Raw genomic sequence first — 12,798 nt, forward strand, 5'->3', positions numbered from 1 at the left:
CTGAACTTAGTACAATTTAATTACTAGTCTTACATAACAATAGACGCTAAGCGTTCACGGACTGTCTCAAGGTACTGCATTAAAACTACATTTAATCTGTGAATTTCTTTTTTGCCATGTAGATTGTATGGATAAAAGAAATAATAATTTCCGGGTTAATTTGTAAGATTTCAATGAATTTTGGGATGGCTGTACAAATATTTTTAGAAGGCCCAAATATAAAATTTTATGACAATCGTCCACTGGGAGTTGATCTGTTACATGCAGACAGACGGACCTGGCGAAGACAATTGTCATATGCACATACACTGTGCTGCCACTTTATTAGGTACACCTACCTAGTAGCGTGTTGAACCTCCTTTAGCCTTCAAAACAGCCTGAATTCGTCTAGGCATGGGTTGAACAAGATGCTGAAAACGCTGTGCAGGAATGGAGTACCATGCAGACATGAGTGTGTCACGCAGTTCCCTGAGATTCGACGGAGCGGTAGGCCTGCAGCGAACAGCCCTTTCCCGCTCATCCAAAAGCTGTTCAATACGATTGAGTTCCAGAGACTAAGCGTGCCACTGCAGCAAAGAAAAGTCATTGTCATGTTCCTGGAACCATTTCATAATGATTCGGGCTTTGTGCACCGGCGCATTATCCTGCTGGAAGTAACCATCTGACTGAGGATAAACTGTCAACATGAACGGATGCACTTAGTGAACAACGATGTTTAGGTACGATGTGGCATTCAGACGTGAATCTATGGGTATCAGTGGACCCAACGTGTGCCAAGAAAACATTGCTCACGCCATAACACTGCCCCAACCACCTTGCACACTAGTCATCAGACATGACGGGTCCATGGATTCATATTGTTTTCGCCAAATTCTGAGTCTTCCATTAACGTGGTGCACCAGGAACTTCGACTCGTCAGACCAAGCAACTGTTTTCCAATCCTCGATAGTCCAGTGCTGGTGTTGCTGTGCCCACAGGCGGCGTGCTCTGTTGTTCTTCATTGATAACAAAGGTTCACGATGTGACCGTCGACTGTTGTAGCCCATTCGCGACAAATTGCGACTTGTTCTGCGCACCAAGGTTGTATTCTGACGTGATGTGCGACATTGTGACCCGTCTGTTTGCTTGCACAATTCTAGCCATCCTCCTCTGACCTCTCTCATCAACAACAAGCGATTTTCTTCCATAGGAGTGCCGTTGAGAGGATGTTTACTGTTCGTTGCACCATTCTCGATACACCCTTGAAACTGTGGTGCATGAAAAGTAGGCGCCTCCGTAGCCAGGTGGGAAGGAGCAGCAGTGCGTAGCACACGCTTCTTGATTAGACCGGGGTTCGAGCCCGTCACCACCAAATACGGAGGATGCGGAAAGGTCAAGGAATGACCACTGCATATCCCGGAGCAATATGGCCTTAGTTGCTAATGCTCCTAAAAAAAAAAAAACCAGCATGAAAAGTTCAGGAGAACTGCCGTTTCAGAGATGCTTTGTCCAGCACGTCAACTACTATGCCACGTTTGAAGTCCGTTATATCACTCCTTTGCCCCATTCTTGCTACGGTTTGTAACTACCAACTACCTGCTGGCTAAAGGCAAATTTCCGCACATCTATCTTTCCTCAATTTGAATTTATGCCCTCTCAGGTGATTATTCTGAGCAAGAGGAAGAATCCCCTCAGCATTGAGAATGCTCAAACCATTCAAGGCTTTATACAGATCAGATCACCTCTATCAGATCACCTCGCCAGTACCTAGTCTCCAGGCACTGTAATTTGCAAAAATTAAGCTGAGTTTTGCTGTATTTATGCATTTTGCTGTATTTATGAGTTCTGCTGCATTTATATCCACAACTGTGGTCATGTGACTTTGCAGCATTGTGGGACAAACCATCTGTGTGCACAGCAGGCGTGTACCTAATAAAGTGGCAGCACAGTGTATATATGTATACGAATGCGCCTAAAAAGAAGCAAACTTTATTCTGCAGATTTTCATTTCCAATAGAATGCATACTATATGCTCAGGGATGATGTCCTTTCTCAAGTTAGAAAGCAATAATGATTAATAAAGGAACACAAAGTTTATTAACAACTAAATATAAATAGATTTATTTTCAAAGAAAATAAATTGGAGTTTTCAACTTCTAATTCGCTTTGCCGATAGAGTTTCGAAATACGACCAAAACATCGCCCTTCCCTGTCAATAAATTAGTAAAGGCTACCTTCCTTGTCAATCACAATTACAAAATGCTAATGATAGACGATACGTGTTCAATGTCAAAAAGAGTTTCACGCTACAAAACTTGACCATATGTTTCATACATACATACTATAAAAATCAAACAAAAAAATTATTAGTGCAAGTTACAGATTGTACCGTCCAGATGACTTGTATTCCAACACGATCCAATGAAATGTTACAACTTAAAATATTTAATACACTCATAGCAGAAGTTGTGGGACTTTATAAATTGTATATTTTCTACGGTGGCCAGCTGACTTTCTATCGTCAGGTCCTAAAGCTAAACGTGTTTCTTTTCGACAATCGAAAGTTTTCTAGCTCCAGAAGAATTCACAGATAATAAGTTGCTCTGGATTATTGGAAGCGTTTAAGGTTAAATGTTATTTAACCCAGGGCCGTGCAAAGTGCGGGGGGGGGGGTGAACCGGGGCGTTTCCCATGTTCCCCCAGGTAAAATTTCAAAATAATTTTGGGGGGGGGGGGATTACCGATAATAATCAAACATATCGGGGGGGGGGGAACTGGATGCAGCGTTTCCCCCGGGCTCCCAGATACCTTTGCACGGCCCAGATTTAACTTTAATGTAAATCGTATTTAGAGAAACCAATTCGTCATCCAATAACGCTATTCTTTGGACAAGTTTTGTGAACTAAATTGAAATGAACCGCGTGCACAAGGAAGCATGAAATAAAACAACTTATCTCCCAAGGCATTTTAATAATTCCTCGTAGCAATGCTGAGCGTCAAAGAGTACCTGGGTGGAGTGGAAAACACAATTGAGATATTTCTGATGCGGTTTTGGAAATGCTCTTGAGAGAAGTCTGAAGAGAAATTTCATTATTAATAAAAACAACTTTGACTTAAAATTTCTGAAGATGTGCAAAGTCTGTTGCAGTATTTTACTTGAAGCAGATCAGTTGAAGTCTAACAACTAACTCGAAGAAATCCACGGACCGAAAAGTGTTATGTAAGCTAATGTTTATGTAAGAGCATACTGTTCTGGTAAACAATCCTGTGGTTGCGTTATAGTATAAAATATGTATTTTGTTAGTGAATTTTAATTTATAATGCAGTGTGGATTTTAAAAAGACCTGCTTTTTCCAAAAAATCGGTTTTCCTTTTGTTTTTTTGGGTATCCCTGCCTTCGCAAAAACGTCTGTTTTCCTCCTTGCTACAAATTGCATCATTTCTGTACGTAGCCAACTACTTAAGTAGTTATAAATTGGCATTATTAAGTATATCTCATATTGTGAATACCTTCACAACGAGTTGCCATGATATTGCACTACCTCGAATAAGTAATGCTTAACCATAGGAGAAAACTATTGTTACTTATTCTCAGCGGATACCTAATCGCCAGCCTTTCGGAAGCCAAAAGTTGGCAACTATGTGAGTATGGTGAATTTACTTCACCACGTTCGAATATGAGATGGTTTGTCAGACCCCTACGACTCTTTACAGTTTGTAGAAATTGTTACCATAAACGCTAGTCTTTCTCCACGATGAGCTTATTATCTGTGCTAAAAGTATTTTTTGTTTCTTAACATTCTTTAAAATTTAAGGACTTTAGTTTTCTTTTCAGTCGGATCCGACTTTTTCAGTGCTAAATTGTCACTGAATACTTCCAGATACACATTTAGTGTACTTTTGGCAATAAGTAGTGTGATTATCGATCTTCCGAACTCAGCTTTGCAGCTGCATGGTAGAATGACATAGTTTAAATAACGCAGTAGACCATTAAGTGGTTTGCTCAGATGTGAAGATGTTACAGTTTATCAGTTGGTAATAATTCAGGTGAGTGTACGGTTATACATGTGGGGACTAATGATTTAAAGCTTAAACAAATTGATGAATTGTTTATGAAATATAAGGTTATGTTAAAAACGTGTCGCGCAGTACGACAAAAATGTTTTTGTGTTGCAATTTTGCCCAGACATGACATTTACATTTGGGTGAGTCATCATCACCGATTCCCTAGGCTCTCGCCTATATGACTGTTTCCCATCTGTGTAAGACATCTTTATCTCACTACTAACGTACAAGTTAGTGCAATTGTATCATTTCTGTATGTAGCCAACTACTTAAGTAGTTGGCTACATACAGTGCCCATTTATAACTACTTAAGTAGTTATAAATGGGCATGGCGCCTCCGTAGCCAGGTGGGAAGGAGCAGCAGCAGCAGCAGTGCGTAGCACACGCTTCTTGATTAGACCGGGGTTCGAGCCCGTCACCACCAAATACGGAGGATGAGGAAAGGTCAGGGAATGACCACCGCATTTCCCGGAGCAATATGGCCTTAGTTGCTAATGCTCCTAAAAACCAAATAACAAACAAATAAATGGGCATCATTAAGTACAGTATATCTCATATTGTGAATACCTTCACAACAGGTTGTGATATTGCACTACCTCGAATAAGTAACACTTCACCATAGGAGAAGACTATTGTTACTTAGCCGACCGGGCTAGCCGGGTGGGTAAAGTGCCTGCCTGGCAACCCAAAGGTCGCGGGTTCGAATCCCGCCTCGGGCTTGGATCAGAGTACTGCAAAAATCTTGGGAGGTGCATTATGGCCATAGAAGCCGATGCGCCAACAACTAACTAAAACAAAAAACTATTGTTACTTATTCTCAGCGGATACCATCACCCATGCGGCACAGTTTCGGAGCTTATTGGCTCCTCATCAGTGGGTGGATAGGTACTCTGGTGTTGTAATGATGACAACCCAGTTGCGAAGTATGATTCCAAAATATGGGAGATGCCTGATGGTGTGGAGTAATTTAGATTGCAGAATAGTTTAGGGCTAAAGCCTCAATTTTCGTAGGGAGTTAACTAACGTACAGGTTAGTGCAATTGCATAATTTCTGTACGTAACAAACTGTCATGCCAATCTATAACTACTTAAGTAGTTGCTTAAGTATAGAAATGATACAATTGCACTAATTTCTACCTAGGAGGTAGGTCACTACTATCTGTTATCACTACACTTTAATAACAATTTACATTTAGTAGATCACCCTGCAGCCCCTATTGGCCGTTGAATATCAAGTATACCAACCGATATTATTTTTCAAGTTCACAGTCAAATTGTGCATAGCAGTAGCTGTCTGCAACCTGCCACTGGTATCAAAACGCGCACAAAATATAAGTCAAAAGAGGTCAGTGACTAGAACCTCACACAGGAACAACACACAATACCCAGAATATTACAGAGGCGACCTCCCAATTCCATGGGCAAAACTAGCAGAGCCGCCACATCAGAAACCAATTCAAAATCCCAATCTCATATCATCCGCGCCAACCAACGGGCACTTAGTTACCCTCTAACCACGCCATAAGGGCATCACCCATAGTCCATTCTTCGTTTTTCTAAATCCAGCGCTCTGTTGAATTCTGAACATTTCCTATCAATAGCAGTATGGTCAGAGAGGACCACACGCCTCCAGCAGTGGGCGCATTTTGAATCACTATTCAGATTTGGACAAATCTCGATAGGAGTGGTCACTCCCAGAACAAAGTCCAGAAGGGATCGCCTCTACAATGTCTCGCTATATGGCCAAAAGCCATGCAACGAAAGCACTGTGTAGGTACCAACGGGTCTCTAATCCTGTGTGATGTCCAATCCAGATAAACTCTTGATCTGGATAATAAGAACCTGCGGATATCATCCGAGGTCTGTATAACAAAACTGAAGTTAGGTCTATTCTTCGTCTTTTTTCTGGTGAGTATAGTAACTTCCAATCGCACTTAATCTTGACTGAAGCCACCATCTTTGGGATTTGTTATCCATAATTGGTCTAGATATGACAGGAGGGATTTCATGAGCAGCCTTGAGTATTGATTTTAGGCTTGAGGGGGTCTGATAGGCTTATGTGGTGGAAATTTTCCTCTGAATGACCAGCCTTAGTTGATAGATGGAATTTTGAAAATACACTATTCACTTAAACAGAGAATGTGCATGAATTTTTACTAATGCCATTAAGGAGAACTTCTAATTCTGGGATTTAGAGAAATCGGTACTTGATCGACTCATTCAAAGGCATGGGACAAAATTACATTTGTCTCTCTGAATGCGATAGTTTCAATTTCAAGTTTGATAAAAAGAAGAAAAAATAAACTCATATCCATATCATATGTTAATTCCTTCTAACAAGTATCTAATCTTTCCATAAATTTATTCAAACTGACTATTTCCACAACTTCAAATGGAAGTTTGTTCCAACAATCAAAATGCTAACGCGATCGAGGAGGCATTAAGGGCCTAGGGAGACTGCCAGTTAGGAAAGATATGGGGTTAGAAAAACAGGTAAATGATCGTCTTATATAAACGGCATGGGACAAAACTACACCTGCACTATCTCTGAAAGCGCTTGTGTTCAACCATTAATTTCCCCAAACATTGATAAGGAAACTGTAATAGAATTAAAATCCACCTGTAATGTAGTAATCACACGAAAACTTAAGTAACTGTAAGGGATGTATTTGGATTGTCAAAAGCAATAAAATGCAAAACTAAATTTGTCTACACAGTAACGCCAGGCAAATAAATTAAATGAATTTGAGCATTTCATTACATCAACCAATGCTGATCTAGTTGAGATACTAAGGTATGATGCCATTCAGACTTTCATTTATTAATTTTATCACATATTTCGATAAATATTGTGTGTTCAGGGGATGGAAGGAGGAAGGTAGGGGTGGCACACTGATGCTGCGCTTCAAACAGCCTGATGGCCACAAGTATATTCACTGATTCAGATCAAGGTAACATGGATGGTGGATATGTTTGGCGTGAAATGATTTGCCGTAAGGAAAGATGATATTTGGGGTGTGTTACATGCTAAATGATTCCGAAGAGTTTGATAAAAACCTCTTTTGGGCAGATTGAATGGGCTAATAGTACGATTATCTCATTATGAGCGATTTTTACTTAGCTTTTATAGATTTGGACACGTTAACCAAAAACGCCACAGTGAAAACGTTATTATTATTCATTTATTTATGTGTTTTTTTTTTTTTTTTAAACAAGCTGGATAATTGCTACTTGTCCCAGTATTGGCCGAGATAGTACAATGGACTCTGATATCCTAAATGTGAATCTCACTAATATCTTAAATCTGAGTCAAGGAGCCCAAGTATATCTGAAACTTGAGGGTGAAGGGACCAATAGTAGGCAGTGACCACAATTCCGTAAAATGGATTATGTCTAAGGAAACCCGTGTGGCTAAAGGTAACTGCGATAGTTTCAATTTCAAGAGAGGAATAGCTATAATGGAAAGAGGTATTTCTTGGGATCGACTAACTGGAGAGATTAAAAATAAATAAATACGTTTTCTGTTTATACTCCGGGACGGCTACACGGTCAGAGGAGTTCACAATATACACATAATACGAGAAACAGCACTGTATTTAGCAGTCACGGGCTTGAATCTCGGTCACTCAGAGCATGTGTACTTATGCAACGTTTCGCCTGACCATTCGGCTACGGCGGCCGTTACTATATGGTGTCGGATATAAATATTCTTGGTTAATATTCAAGGAATTTTTTAGAACCACAAACGCATTCTTACCAGTGTTCAAGTTCCGTAAACGTAAGATGCCAAAATGGACGACAGACAAGGTTAATGTGTCATAAGAGAATATGTAACAAAACCACTGATGCGGTGAAATGGATGAAAGCTGATTACTAGAAAGCACTAGCAAGGATAAGGACCAGTGACAGCCAGTTCTTCGCATATGTGATTATAATATAGAATAGAATAAATGCAATAGTGCCCTTAACTGGTCGTAGTGGAAGGTCCGTAGAAAGCCCACCAGAAATAGCTGATGCGTTGAATAGATAATTTTCAATGACATATATAGTTGAAAGCAAGCTTGAATCTCCTGGAAATGTTAACGAGTCATATATGTAAAATAAGATCAGTGATATGATGAACCAAGAGAAACTTTTGCTAGGAAAAGCTACTGCGGTTACAGGAGGCAAGGCTCCTGGTGAGGATGGTATTTATTCAGTTTTAATTAAAAGGGCTACATGTGAGATCAGACCTTTGGGAGTGCTAATGAGAACGTCATTTGATTCATGGAAGATTCTTTTTTGGACTGGATTAGTGGTAATGTAACCCCAATACACAAAAGGGGTAGAATAATTGGGTAACTACAAGCCGGCGCGTTTGACTTATGCTGTAAGGAAGATCATGGAATGTGTCGTTAAGGATGCGATTCAGAACCACCCTGAAACGAATGGTTTCTTAAATGGATCCCAGAATGGGTTCGTTAAAGTGAGGCTATGCCTGACTAGTCTGGTCGATGTAGTCGATAAACAGTTAGCTGCAGGTATTATGTATTTAGCAAAGCTTTTCATCAATGAAAAGCTTTGAAAAGGCTGTTATAAATTAGAACCAACCGGGATTACTGATAAAATCACACTCTAGCTTGCGGGTTGGCTAAAAGATAGTAGACAGATGGTTATCATAAATGGTCCTTCAGATTCGACCAGTGTAACCAGTGGGGGTTATTCTTCAGAGCTTGGTGCTTGGTTCACTCCTTTTTAAAATTGATGAGGACATATATGGGAAGCTGTCAAAGAATGCTATTGATGTGAATGTGGGAAGGAGGGTGATTAAGAATTCCAGCAAGGTCATGATGCTTGAAAGCGGCTTGGATTGGTTGCATTATGGTTTGAAAAAATGGACAAAGTTCAATTAACTTTGTATAAGGCAAATCCGAAACAGTACAACGTTGTACATTGTATTGTTTCGGATATAAGGTTATGCATTGTACCTAAATATAAGGTTATGTATTGTACTATCCGGACATACTGATTCTTCCAAATCTTTGTCCAAAAAGATGCTAAAATGGATAACAGGAAAGGTTAACGGTTTAACTGGGCAAAAGAAACAAGCGAGGGATAGTTACAGATAGCCATACGATTCCTATGAACTTTCGAGTCTGAAGTAAGTAATCCTTCTGTAGTTGAAAGCGTATACAGTCAGTCCTCGTATAACACGTGTTTACACTACACGAATTCGATCATACACGATTTATGAATAGGGGAACGATATCTTATATAACACGAGCCGAATTCGCTTATGCACGATTCGCCTTTGTGTTTACAAGAAATGGCAGTCGAACGCAGAATCACCCCAACCGAACGCAACACGATAGGAATGAAGAGAAGATTCTGAAAATGTATTTGTTTTTTATATTAGTAAAGGGGAAACACATTTCATCATAATATCGTAAAAACCAACACAATTCCAGCTATCGGTATAATCGCAAATGCAATTAGATCGAGTTTACTACCAGTTTATAACAGATTCCACTAGCAGGAATGCAACTGGAAATTGTTTTTATTGTTTTGTGGTAGTAACCCCTAGAAATGTGCTTTAGTAAAATGTGAGGTGTTAATAGTGTATCTCTGCCTTTACGGTGTTGTTTATTCAGTTGCTACACGCGCGCAGCTTTGTTTATGTGTATCAAGCGTGCCTCCTCGTTTTGTAATTGTGCTTTATTCCCTAAAAATTAGTAAAATACTTAAAAGGTATGAAAAGGAAGCGTCCTGGTAGAGACACTGCAGATTCAGAGAGAAAAAGAAAAGTAATATTGATAAACAGAGGCGGACTGGGTCAAAAATTCTTACCCGGGAAAATTTAGTGGCCTCATACTATGGTTTATGGCCAAAATCACACCGGCCTCCGGCCTACCGGGGTTTCCCCGGTGAGGCTTATGGCCAGTCCGCCTCTGTCGATAGAGGAAAAAATATGAATTAGTGAAACGCTTTGAGCGAAATGAAAGACCATGTGATATTGTACGTGCTACAGACCTAAATGAGGCAACACCGAGAATTACAAAGAATGCAGAGAAAATAAAAACAACTTTCATAGCAGGAACAACTCAAAGTGTAATTAAAATCCATTAGATTAAGACACAAAGAATTGGAAGAGATGGAACGGCTGTCATCTGTTTGGATAGAAAATCAAACAAAAAACAAGTTTGCTTACGATAGCAGCAAAAGCATTAGCAATATTTTATTACGTAATAGTCGTAATAAAATACGTGTTTTATTACGATTATTTATTGTGTTTTGGTTACAAATGTGTGTTTAATCTTGGGTGGTCGGCACCTAACCCTATTTTTCCTATAGGGCCTGTTGTTTATATTGCACGAGGGTTTCTAGGAACACAACTATCGTGCTATACGAGGACTGACTGTACCTAGTAATTTTAAGGGAAGCATAGTATTTCAGGTAAGGCGCCGCCTACCGGTGGTTTCCCACATCTGCGCTGTGTGTACACTAATGAAATGCAGAACTACCGAAAAAGCCAGGAAAAAGTGTAGTGTCTGATTTAGGTGGCCAGAGCTGATCCATTGAAATTAATTATGAGGCCATCATTGGACCCGGGAGATTCCTTTGGATTGAAGAAACGCCAATGTATCGCAAATACATGAAGGCGGTTCAAAGAGGAGTTGGTAACTACAGACCGATCTGACTTCAGTGGTAGAGAAAATCTTGAAAGCAATAATTAAGACTGCAATCCAGAGACGTTTAGATAGAAATGGCATTCTGAAGGACACGCAACATAGTTTTGTTAAGGGAAAATCATGCTTAAGTAACCTTGTAAGCTATTTTTGACAGTTACTGATGAGCTGGATATAGGGGACAGTTTCGACATAGTTCATTTGGATTTTAGCAGGGCATTTGACTGTCTCTCGAGAGAGTTCACCGTATAAGCTGGAACATTTTCAGATTACTGGAAAGATTGTAAGATGGTGTAACAGGGTGACTGCAGAATGCAGATGTGGTTGTAATTAATGGATTCTTCAGATTGGTGTAACGTCCCAAGGATCGGTTCTGAGCAGTATTGTTTCTGATTTACATAAACGACATCGACGAAAGGGAGAAAGGACATGATGTCAAAATTTGAAGACTTAAAAAAGATTGGGTAGGGGGTGGTTAATGATCAGTACCAAGCAGTGCTCCTTCAGGATGACTTGAACAGGCTTCAAATATGGTCAGAAAAGTGGCAGCTGTATTCTAATGCAGCAAAATGCAAGTTCTTACATTTGGGGGCCTCCGTAGCCGAGTGGACAGGAGCGGGAGTGCAGTGCGCACGCTCTTTGAGTAGACCGGGATTCAAGCCCTTGACTGCTAAATACAGTCGAACTGGCAACCCGCACTGGAACGTGGCAGATTATGGTCCATTTCCCTCACATGAATCGTTGGGGAGGCTTCCGTCCTGCATTGGATTGATATTGGCTGCAATTTACCTTTTTTTTTTTTTTTTTTTTTTTTTTTTTTTTTTTTTTTAACCCCAAAATAACTTTATATTTCGTGGGTTGGATTAAAAACAGTAGAGAAAGGAGGAGGATGTCTGAGAGTTACGAAACGGGCAGATATGAAGTTCTCCGAACAGTGTAAACAGGTTGTCGGGAAAGCCCATTCTAGATTGTCTTGTTGATGATTTATCTAACAACACCCTGTAGAGATGGGAGGTCGTAATCCCACTATATAAGGCAATTGTAAGACTAAATTTCGAATATTGTGTCTAAGTATGGAAACCTCATCCGAAAAAAAAAAAAAAAACATTGAGCTTCTTGAAAGGATCCAAAGACGAGAAACGACTTCGCCTATGTGGGCTACGCAGTTTGGCAACCAGGCACCTTAGAGGCGGATCAAACTAAACAATTATATTAGGGTCACCTGGAAAGTAACTTTCTGCTACCCATGTGTATTGTATCTGTAAATTACGTGTGTTCTTTTGTCGATTTGCCTGCTTTGCTGTACGAAAAACCCGTTTTTCCCTGGGAAAAAAACCTTGATATCTACGCCTCCGACCGAATAACTCAGTCATGTAGTGAAAAAAAAAGACCATAAAAGTTCGACGAGATTCGAACCCGGGTCCTTTCACACCGGGTCAAGTCACCCGGTGTGGGGAGGACGGTGACGATACCACTGTGTTACCAGTGCAGACCTTAGAGGGAATCAGATTGAGGTTTATAAAGCTCTGAGAGGGGTTAGTAAAATGAATGAAGGCAGAATTTTTACTGTTATAAAGAATTCAGAACTAGCTGCCAGAAATCAAATTACAAGGGAAGAAGTCTAAACCTCTTTTTTTGCTTTTTCTTTTTTTTTTTTTTTTTTTCGTTTAGCCAGCGAGTTGTTGATTACTGGAACAAGTTGCCTTCGCAGGTAGTTGAGGTTGACATTTTCAAGGAATTCAGAAGTCAACTGGATAGTTACCTATGTGAGGAGGAAAGCTCATAATTTTTATTTTCTTATCTACTTTTTATTTATTTATTTATTTTTGACCGGTGCGGCAAAACGCTGTGGCTTACTTGCACTATATGGCTGATACTAATAGTATATAAGATGATATTCAGATCTTAAGACCACACCCGAAAAGTCATAGAACTTTTGGGAGAGAGTTTAAAGGATTGCGACCAAATTAGTAATGAGTGCAAACTATCCATGCGTGAAGAGCGGCTAAGAAGTTGTTGACTGCAAAGTTTGACAACTAGACATCTGAAGGAAGATCTGATTGAAGGGAAAAAAAATCACGGAAGGAGT

The 12,798-nt window shown here is 39.9% G+C and overlaps 1 protein-coding gene across 1 annotated transcript in view; it reads right to left on the reverse strand.

Moving 5' to 3' along the window:
• LOC150079219 (neprilysin-1-like) overlaps positions 1-12,798 on the reverse strand; it is a 514,861-nt gene that overhangs the window by 234,983 nt on the left and 267,080 nt on the right. The window lies entirely within an intron of this gene.

This window comes from Mastigoproctus giganteus, chromosome 10 (assembly GCF_048544385.1).
Source record: "Mastigoproctus giganteus isolate SK-2022 chromosome 10, ASM4854438v1, whole genome shotgun sequence".
NCBI lineage: Eukaryota > Metazoa > Arthropoda > Arachnida > Uropygi > Thelyphonidae > Mastigoproctus > Mastigoproctus giganteus.